This window comes from Macrotis lagotis, chromosome 4, assembly GCF_037893015.1.
Source record: "Macrotis lagotis isolate mMagLag1 chromosome 4, bilby.v1.9.chrom.fasta, whole genome shotgun sequence".
NCBI classification, from domain to species: domain Eukaryota; kingdom Metazoa; phylum Chordata; class Mammalia; order Peramelemorphia; family Peramelidae; genus Macrotis; species Macrotis lagotis.
The window spans coordinates 215,825,375-215,832,566 of record NC_133661.1 but is presented as its reverse complement, the minus strand read 5'-3'; positions in this window follow the sequence as shown (position 1 = coordinate 215,832,566).

The following is a 7,192-nucleotide window of genomic DNA, read 5'->3' as shown; positions in this document are numbered from 1 at the left end:
TGTTCTTTTCTCTCTCTCTCTCTCTCTCTCTCTCTCTCTCTCTCTCTCTCTCTCTCTCTCTCCCTAGCCCTTACTATGTCATATAGTCATATAACATATAACCTTTTTAATAAATTTTTGTTTTATTTCCACCAATATTTTCCCAAGCCTAAATAATGATTCATCATAGGCAGAACCGAACCCAAGTAGCCGATGGCTACAATAAAAGGATCAGAAAAAGCAGATATAATAAGACATTCAACAATGATTTTGTTTTTGTATTCCCTGGGAAAGGTAATTAATATTTTGAATAGAAATTACTGGGGAAACAAAATGGTAATAAGGAAAAAGTCAGAAAGTGTTTAGCTATAATTAATAGACCCAGTTGAATTATATTCCATGTTGTAGAAATAACTGGCAAATATAATTGCTCTGTCAATGAACTCTTTGAAAGATCATGAAGAGTTCAAGAATTAGAGGACTAGAAAAGTAGAATCATTGCTCAAGTTTTCAAAATTGGTCAGATAAAATCATTTCTAAACTACAAGCCAGTGGACTTGACTTTGATTCTTTTCAATTCCCAGAAGGTACTATAACAGGATAATCAGTGAGTATTTAGAACAAAAGGTAATAATATAAAAAAATTGCTTCATTAATAAGTCCATTTGTTATGCTTATTTTTAACAAATTCCCATTTTTATGCTTATTTTTTTTCTTTTGTAGTATGAGCACCACCATCCCTTTCCCATCCTCTCTTTTTCTTCCTCTGAAGCATGCTCAGAATATCTATTCCTGATTCCAGGAGACTTGGAAGTTTTGAGGGTCCTAAATCTAGCCATGTGGTAACTTTCAATCAAATCCTGGCAATTGTAAGGGTGTGCATTTTTTAAAACAAAGAGATAGTTTCCAGATTGCTCTCCTTGTTTTGATTCTCCTTCTAGGCAAGTCTTGGGCTCTCTGCTTTGATTATCTCATACAGTCAAGTTAAAAATTCTGCCCCAGTCCCATTCAAAGTAGAATTCAGTTTAACTAAGCAAGATCAGGAATGAGTCCCTGTCAGACTTTTCAGCTTTGTCTCCTTCTGTAGCTGAGTGACAAAACGCAGTTTTCAAGATGGATGACTTTAGGCTGGAAGGAGAAAATGTTAGTTTGAGAAATCCCCAAATCCTGTATATTCTGAAATGAACAGTCAGTCATAGCGGTGACAGGGGTAGGTTGTCAAAAAAGGAACTGATTCAAAATAGAACAGATGTGCGTCAATAAGAAGTCTGAAGCTAAACATTTTAAAAGCAAAAGTTTTTGGACTTATTTGGATAGAATATTGAACTGAGATGGACTGTAAAATTACTAATTAGTCCTGCAGCTTCTATTTGTAGGATATTTGCTTCCATTAGTATTCCCAGAGCTTAGTGTAGTGTCTGGCACATAGAAATCATTTAATAAAGTGCTTGCAAACTTATTGAGTGAAATTTTTTTCCTAAAGATTAAATATAAAGTTATCTTAATTACAATTTAAAGCAGTTAGGCTACAAACTGTATTCTTTTGACTCCCTTAACTTCTCATTTCCAAAAGTATTCAATTTTCATTACCTACTCCTATACTTTACCTAAGCTACCCACATGAATGGTCATCCTTTAATCCTACCATCTTCTACAATTTCTTCACTTGCATAAATTTAAAAAGCCTTTATCTTGACATGATATTTTATCATTGCAATTTTTCCTCTCTTTTATAATCCCTAACTCTGCTCTTCAATCTCACCTTGACATTTGTGACCTTTTTGTGCTTTACTCTTCAATAATTCCCCAGACCATTATTTCTGTACTCTCCTCCCTCCCCTATTTTAACTGCTTGATGAAGCTATTTAACTCTACTTTAAATTCTTTTACTCTGCTACTACTCAGAGCAAAGATGGTAGAATAAGCAGTAAATGGTTGTAACTCTCCCATATCCACTTTCAAACACTTGTAAAATAGCACCCCCAAACAAATCCCACAACAGCAGAAGCAACAAAAGAGATGGGGTGAAACAATCTGTTGCCCTGAGAAATTGGCAGATAAGCTAGAAATGTCTATCTCACTCAGATAAAAGGGGAGCATAGTCAAGGACAGGAAGTGTGCCATCAAGCTAGCAAGAAGTTCAACCTTGCAAAACCAGTGGAAGATACTGAGTTCCGGCATAGTGGAGGAGGCAAATGCCAACACCAGGACTCCTCTTGTGGCTCAGCATATCCAGGGCAATGGGCAGACTCCAGATAAATGAACCACCACATATTTTCCGGGCAAACAAACAACCTCCAACTGCCAGAACACATCATACCCCAGCACCAGGATTCTGACTCAGCACCAGATGAACTGCCACCAGAAGCCCCAGCACAGCACCAGATACAAGGGTTCCCCCATGGGCCTCAGACCAACATCAGAGTTGCATAGGTAAAAAAAGGACTTACATAACTGGTAAAAGAAGTCTAAACCAGGGTCCTTTGTACCTTCATAGAGCAGAGCTCAAATATAAAATAAAGGGAACAGGACTGAAAAAAGATAAGCAAAGTAACCATAACACAAAAAAATCTGACCATAGAAAGCGATTATGGTGACAAGGAAGAGCAGGTCACAAACTCAAATGTCAAAGCACCTATGGGCAAAACTCCACAGAAAAATAGGAAGTAATTTCAAGTCCAGAAAGAACTCACAGAAGAATTTAAAATGGAGTTTTAAAATCATATAAGTGAAAAATAAGGGGCGGAGACAAAATAGTGGAGAAAAGATAGAAACTCTCTTGAGTTCTCCCTCCAAGCTACTCTGAATATTTTTAAATAATGACACTAACTAAATTATAGAATGGTAGAACCCACAGAAAGACTGAGCAAAACAATTTTCCAGTCCAAGACAACTTAGAAAATTGGGAGGAAGGGTCTATTGCATGTGAGTTAGAAAGAACCTGTGATACAGTCCAATCACACAGGACCAAGCCTGTGCCAACAATCCAGGAAGAGACAGAAAGGAGCCTGGATCAGTGACAGTTCCCAGAACTGCCCAGAGATTGCCAAAGACATCTTCAATTCAGCATAGGCCTCAGCAGGGCATACCTGACCCAGGAGACCAGGAGCAGGTCTCAGGAGCTTCTGAATCATCAACAACAGCTGCTACTAGAGCTCTCAGACTGTGACCAGTAGTGGGGTCAGAAGGAGATTACAGGGGGGTCTGTTTACAATCACTGAAGCAGGACTCTGTTACTTTTCTCAGACTTAAGTCTATGTCACAGTCTGGTCCCTAGTCCCAGGAAGAAGAACAGGAGCATAACAGAATTTACTGCTGTGGTGGAGCAGGGACCCTTCTCACAGGTCTAGGGCAGAAGGGAGTGCTGGTCTCCCACGGACCAGAGCATAGACTAAGAGAGGGTACAAACGTTTCCTTAGATCATAAGACTTGGGAAGAATTGAAAACTTTCAGGTCCCTAGAAATATCTCTGAAAACAGTTGCAACAACCCCCAAAACTTGGAAGAGTGAGTCCTAAACCTTAGAAGCAGAATCTTATTTTAACAAAGAGTTAAAATCAAATCATAGCTTGGGAAATGAGCAAAGAATAGAAGGAAAAAAATTCCAACCATAAGCAGTTATTATGGTCATATGAAAGATCAAAATAAACACTCAGAAGATAACAACAAAGTTAAAGCTTCTGTATCCAAAGGATCCAAGGTAAAACGACTGCTAGAAGAATTAAAATCAAGAGATCAGAATGTTTCTCTAAGTAAGAACAGTTTGTTTCTAATTTGGAGGGAAAGTTGAGAAACACACAGTTGATAACAGTGGAACAGGAAAGAAGTAGGCAGCTTTCAGAAATCTGGCATATAGCACTGTGTTTATTTAAATCAGAACACTCACAAATATTAAGATCTATTTGATGAAAATGATGAGAAATTTGAGAAACTGATAAATGAAAAATGAGAACTTCACAGTTTATCAGCAGAATAGATCATCCACTTCTAAGATGGCTACATTTAATTTGATCAAAAGTAAAGTAAAAGTGAAACTTAAGAGAATTTCAGGATTCTTGTTTCAGTAAGAAGGCAGATGAAATTCAGTTTTATGTAGATAGTAATAATCAAAAGCGCTTTTATGATGCCCTGAAGGGTATTTATAGACAAAAGACATATGGTGCATCTCAACTACTCAATGCTGATGGAGCCACATTTATTAGTAATAGGACATGATATTAGAAAGATAAGCTGAGCATTTGATGAACACAGTCATCAATCAATGCAGAAGTCATTGACCATTTATCTCAAATTGAAATCAATCCTTCCTTACCTGAATTTCCAACTGGAGAAGAGGTTTTGAAGGCCATTGATCTCCTTTCACTTGTCAAACCAACTGGTGCTGATTCTAATTCAGTTGATATTTACAATTTGGGGGGGCACATGTTATACAAAAACTACTGAAATTTTCCAGGTTATATGGCATAAAGAGGGTATCCCCCAGGAATTTAAGTATGCCTTCACTATCCACCTCTGTAAAGGTAAAGGGAATAGATTGTCTTGTGAAAATCACAGTGGTGTTGCTCCTGTTGGCAAGATTATTATCAAAGTCCTTCTACACAGATTAATCCATCACCCAGAAAATGGTCACCTACCTGAAAGTCAGCATGACTTCAGAAAGAGTTGGAGTACCTGTGTTCTCTTGGTGTAATAACTGATAGACCAAGATAAGTAAAAGGAAAAATTAACAATGTTGGAGAGATTGTGGGAGGATTGGGACACTGATGCTTTGCTGATGGCTTGTGAATGGATCCAACCATTCTGGAGAGCAATATGGAACTATGCCCAAAGAACAATAAAGCTGTTCATACCCTTTGACCCAGCAATTCCAATTCTAGGTTTATATCCAAAAGAAATCATGAAAAATGAGTAAAGTCCTACATGTTCAAAAATATTCATAGAAGCTGTTTTTGTAGTAGTAAAGGATTGGAAATTGAGGGGATGCCTATCAATTGGGGAATGGCTAAACAAGTTATGGTTAATGAAAAATATAGGGTATTATTATTCTATAAGAAATCATAATTGGTTGTACTCTTGAAATACATGGAATGACTTACAGGATCTGATGCTAAGCAAAGGGAGTAGAACCAAGAGAACAATATACATGTTACAACATTGTGAGATGATCATTCTTAATGGAAGCAGTTCCTCTCAGCAGTTCAGAGACCTAGGACAACCATATTAGACCATCTCTGGACAACGTTTTATCCCCATTCAGAGGAAGAAAAACAAAAAAAAGAATAGCCAACCCTTCATAATCTGATGAATACTTTATAAAAATTATCTCTCATGAATCTCTTTCCATTAACCCTAATTCATCATACCAAAACATGACTAATATGTAAACATTTTTATCAAAAATATGTATATACAATGCTAATCTGACTGTTTACCATAGAAGGGAGGAGAATGGGAATGCAAGGTGGAAAGAAATTTTGCAACTGAAAAATATGCATGTGCATATGGATGAAAATAAACAAATTAAAAGTTAATAATTAAATTAAAAGTAAAATAAATAGCTAAATATATGAATGAATGAATCAATGAATGAATCAATGAATCAACAATAATTAAAGGAAAAGAATATAAGCCAAGACCAAGGTGGAGGGATAGTTGGTGCATCACTTTCTGCTGATGCACTCAAAGCAGATACTGAAGCTGAGAAGCAACAAAATATGGATTGATTCTTTGCTGCTTGTGCTAATTTTGGCCTATCAATTATTACACCAAGAAAACACAGGTACTCCATTAGCCAGCACCACATCATTTCTAGATGGATCCATTGTTTACAACAAATGGAGAGGTTTGGAATATTTCAAACAAGTTCACTTACCTTAGCTGTGCACTTTCCAGGGAGGTACACACTGATAATGAGATTGACACATGCATTGCCAGAGTTAGTGTTAAGAAGACTTGGAAAGAAACTGTGGGAGGGAAGATGTTTTAGACTGACTACCAAATTGAAGTTTTGTTGACTTCATTGTTGCATGCTTTGAAACCTAAATAATCTACCATTGCCATCCCAGGAAACTGAATCACTTTGATTTTAACTGTTTGGGGAAGAATTTTGAAGATCACCTGGCAAGAGAAAATAGCAGACACTGAGGTCCTTTCTTGAATTAAACTGCCAAGTATTCAAGCATTATTATAGAAAATGCAACTACCATGGGTTGGCCACTTGTTCAAATGCCAAACATTCATTTGCCAAAAAAGATTATTTTATGGAAACCTCACACAGGGCAAGTGCTCAAGGTGGGTTGGGAGGATCAAAAAATTTAAGTATATCCTAAAGTTCTCTCTTAAGAACTTTGGAATTGATTTTGCAGCTTGGGAGACATTGGCTAAGAACCATCCAGCACTGCCCTCATCAGAGAGGATATTTTGCTCTTTGAGCAAGACAGAATTAAAGTGTCTCAAAGGAAATAAGAGGTACATAAATTTAGAATAACCACCCCAATTGTTCACATGGACTATTTGTGCCTTACCTGTGATATTTTCAGCTTGTACTGGTCTGATTAGGCACAGTTGGATACAGTGTAACTCATTTATAACATAGTGATATCATTTTAGTCTTCAATAATGATAGTCAAGGACTGGTCATGGTACTCCTAAGAAAAAGAATAGTGAAACAGGGAAATAGATTTAGTAAAAATGGTAGAAAATGACTAAAGTAATCTACTGTTTGATAAACACAAAGACTCTAATTTCTGGGATAATAACTCACAATTTGATGTAACTTATTGGAAAAACTTGAAACAATTTGCCAAAAACTAGTGGTCAACATCTCACACCCTATACAAAGAAAAGTTAAATTTCAGTACAGGTTTTAGGGTAATAGCATAAGTCACTTATGAAAACAAGGAATAGTTGGTTTGACAAGTGAAAGGAGCTCAATGGCCTTCAAAAGCTCTTCTCCAATTGGAAATTCAGGTAAGGAAGGATTGATTTCAACTTGAGATAAATGGTCAATGACTTCTGCATTGATTGATGACTGTGTTCATCAAGTGTTCAGCTTATCTCTCTAATATCATGTCCTATTACTAATCAATGTGGCTCCATCAGCATTGAGTAGTTGAGATGCACAATATGTCTTTTGTCTATAAATACCCTTCAGGGGATCATAAAAGCGCTTTTGATTATTACTATCTTCATAAAACTGAATTTCATCTGCCTTC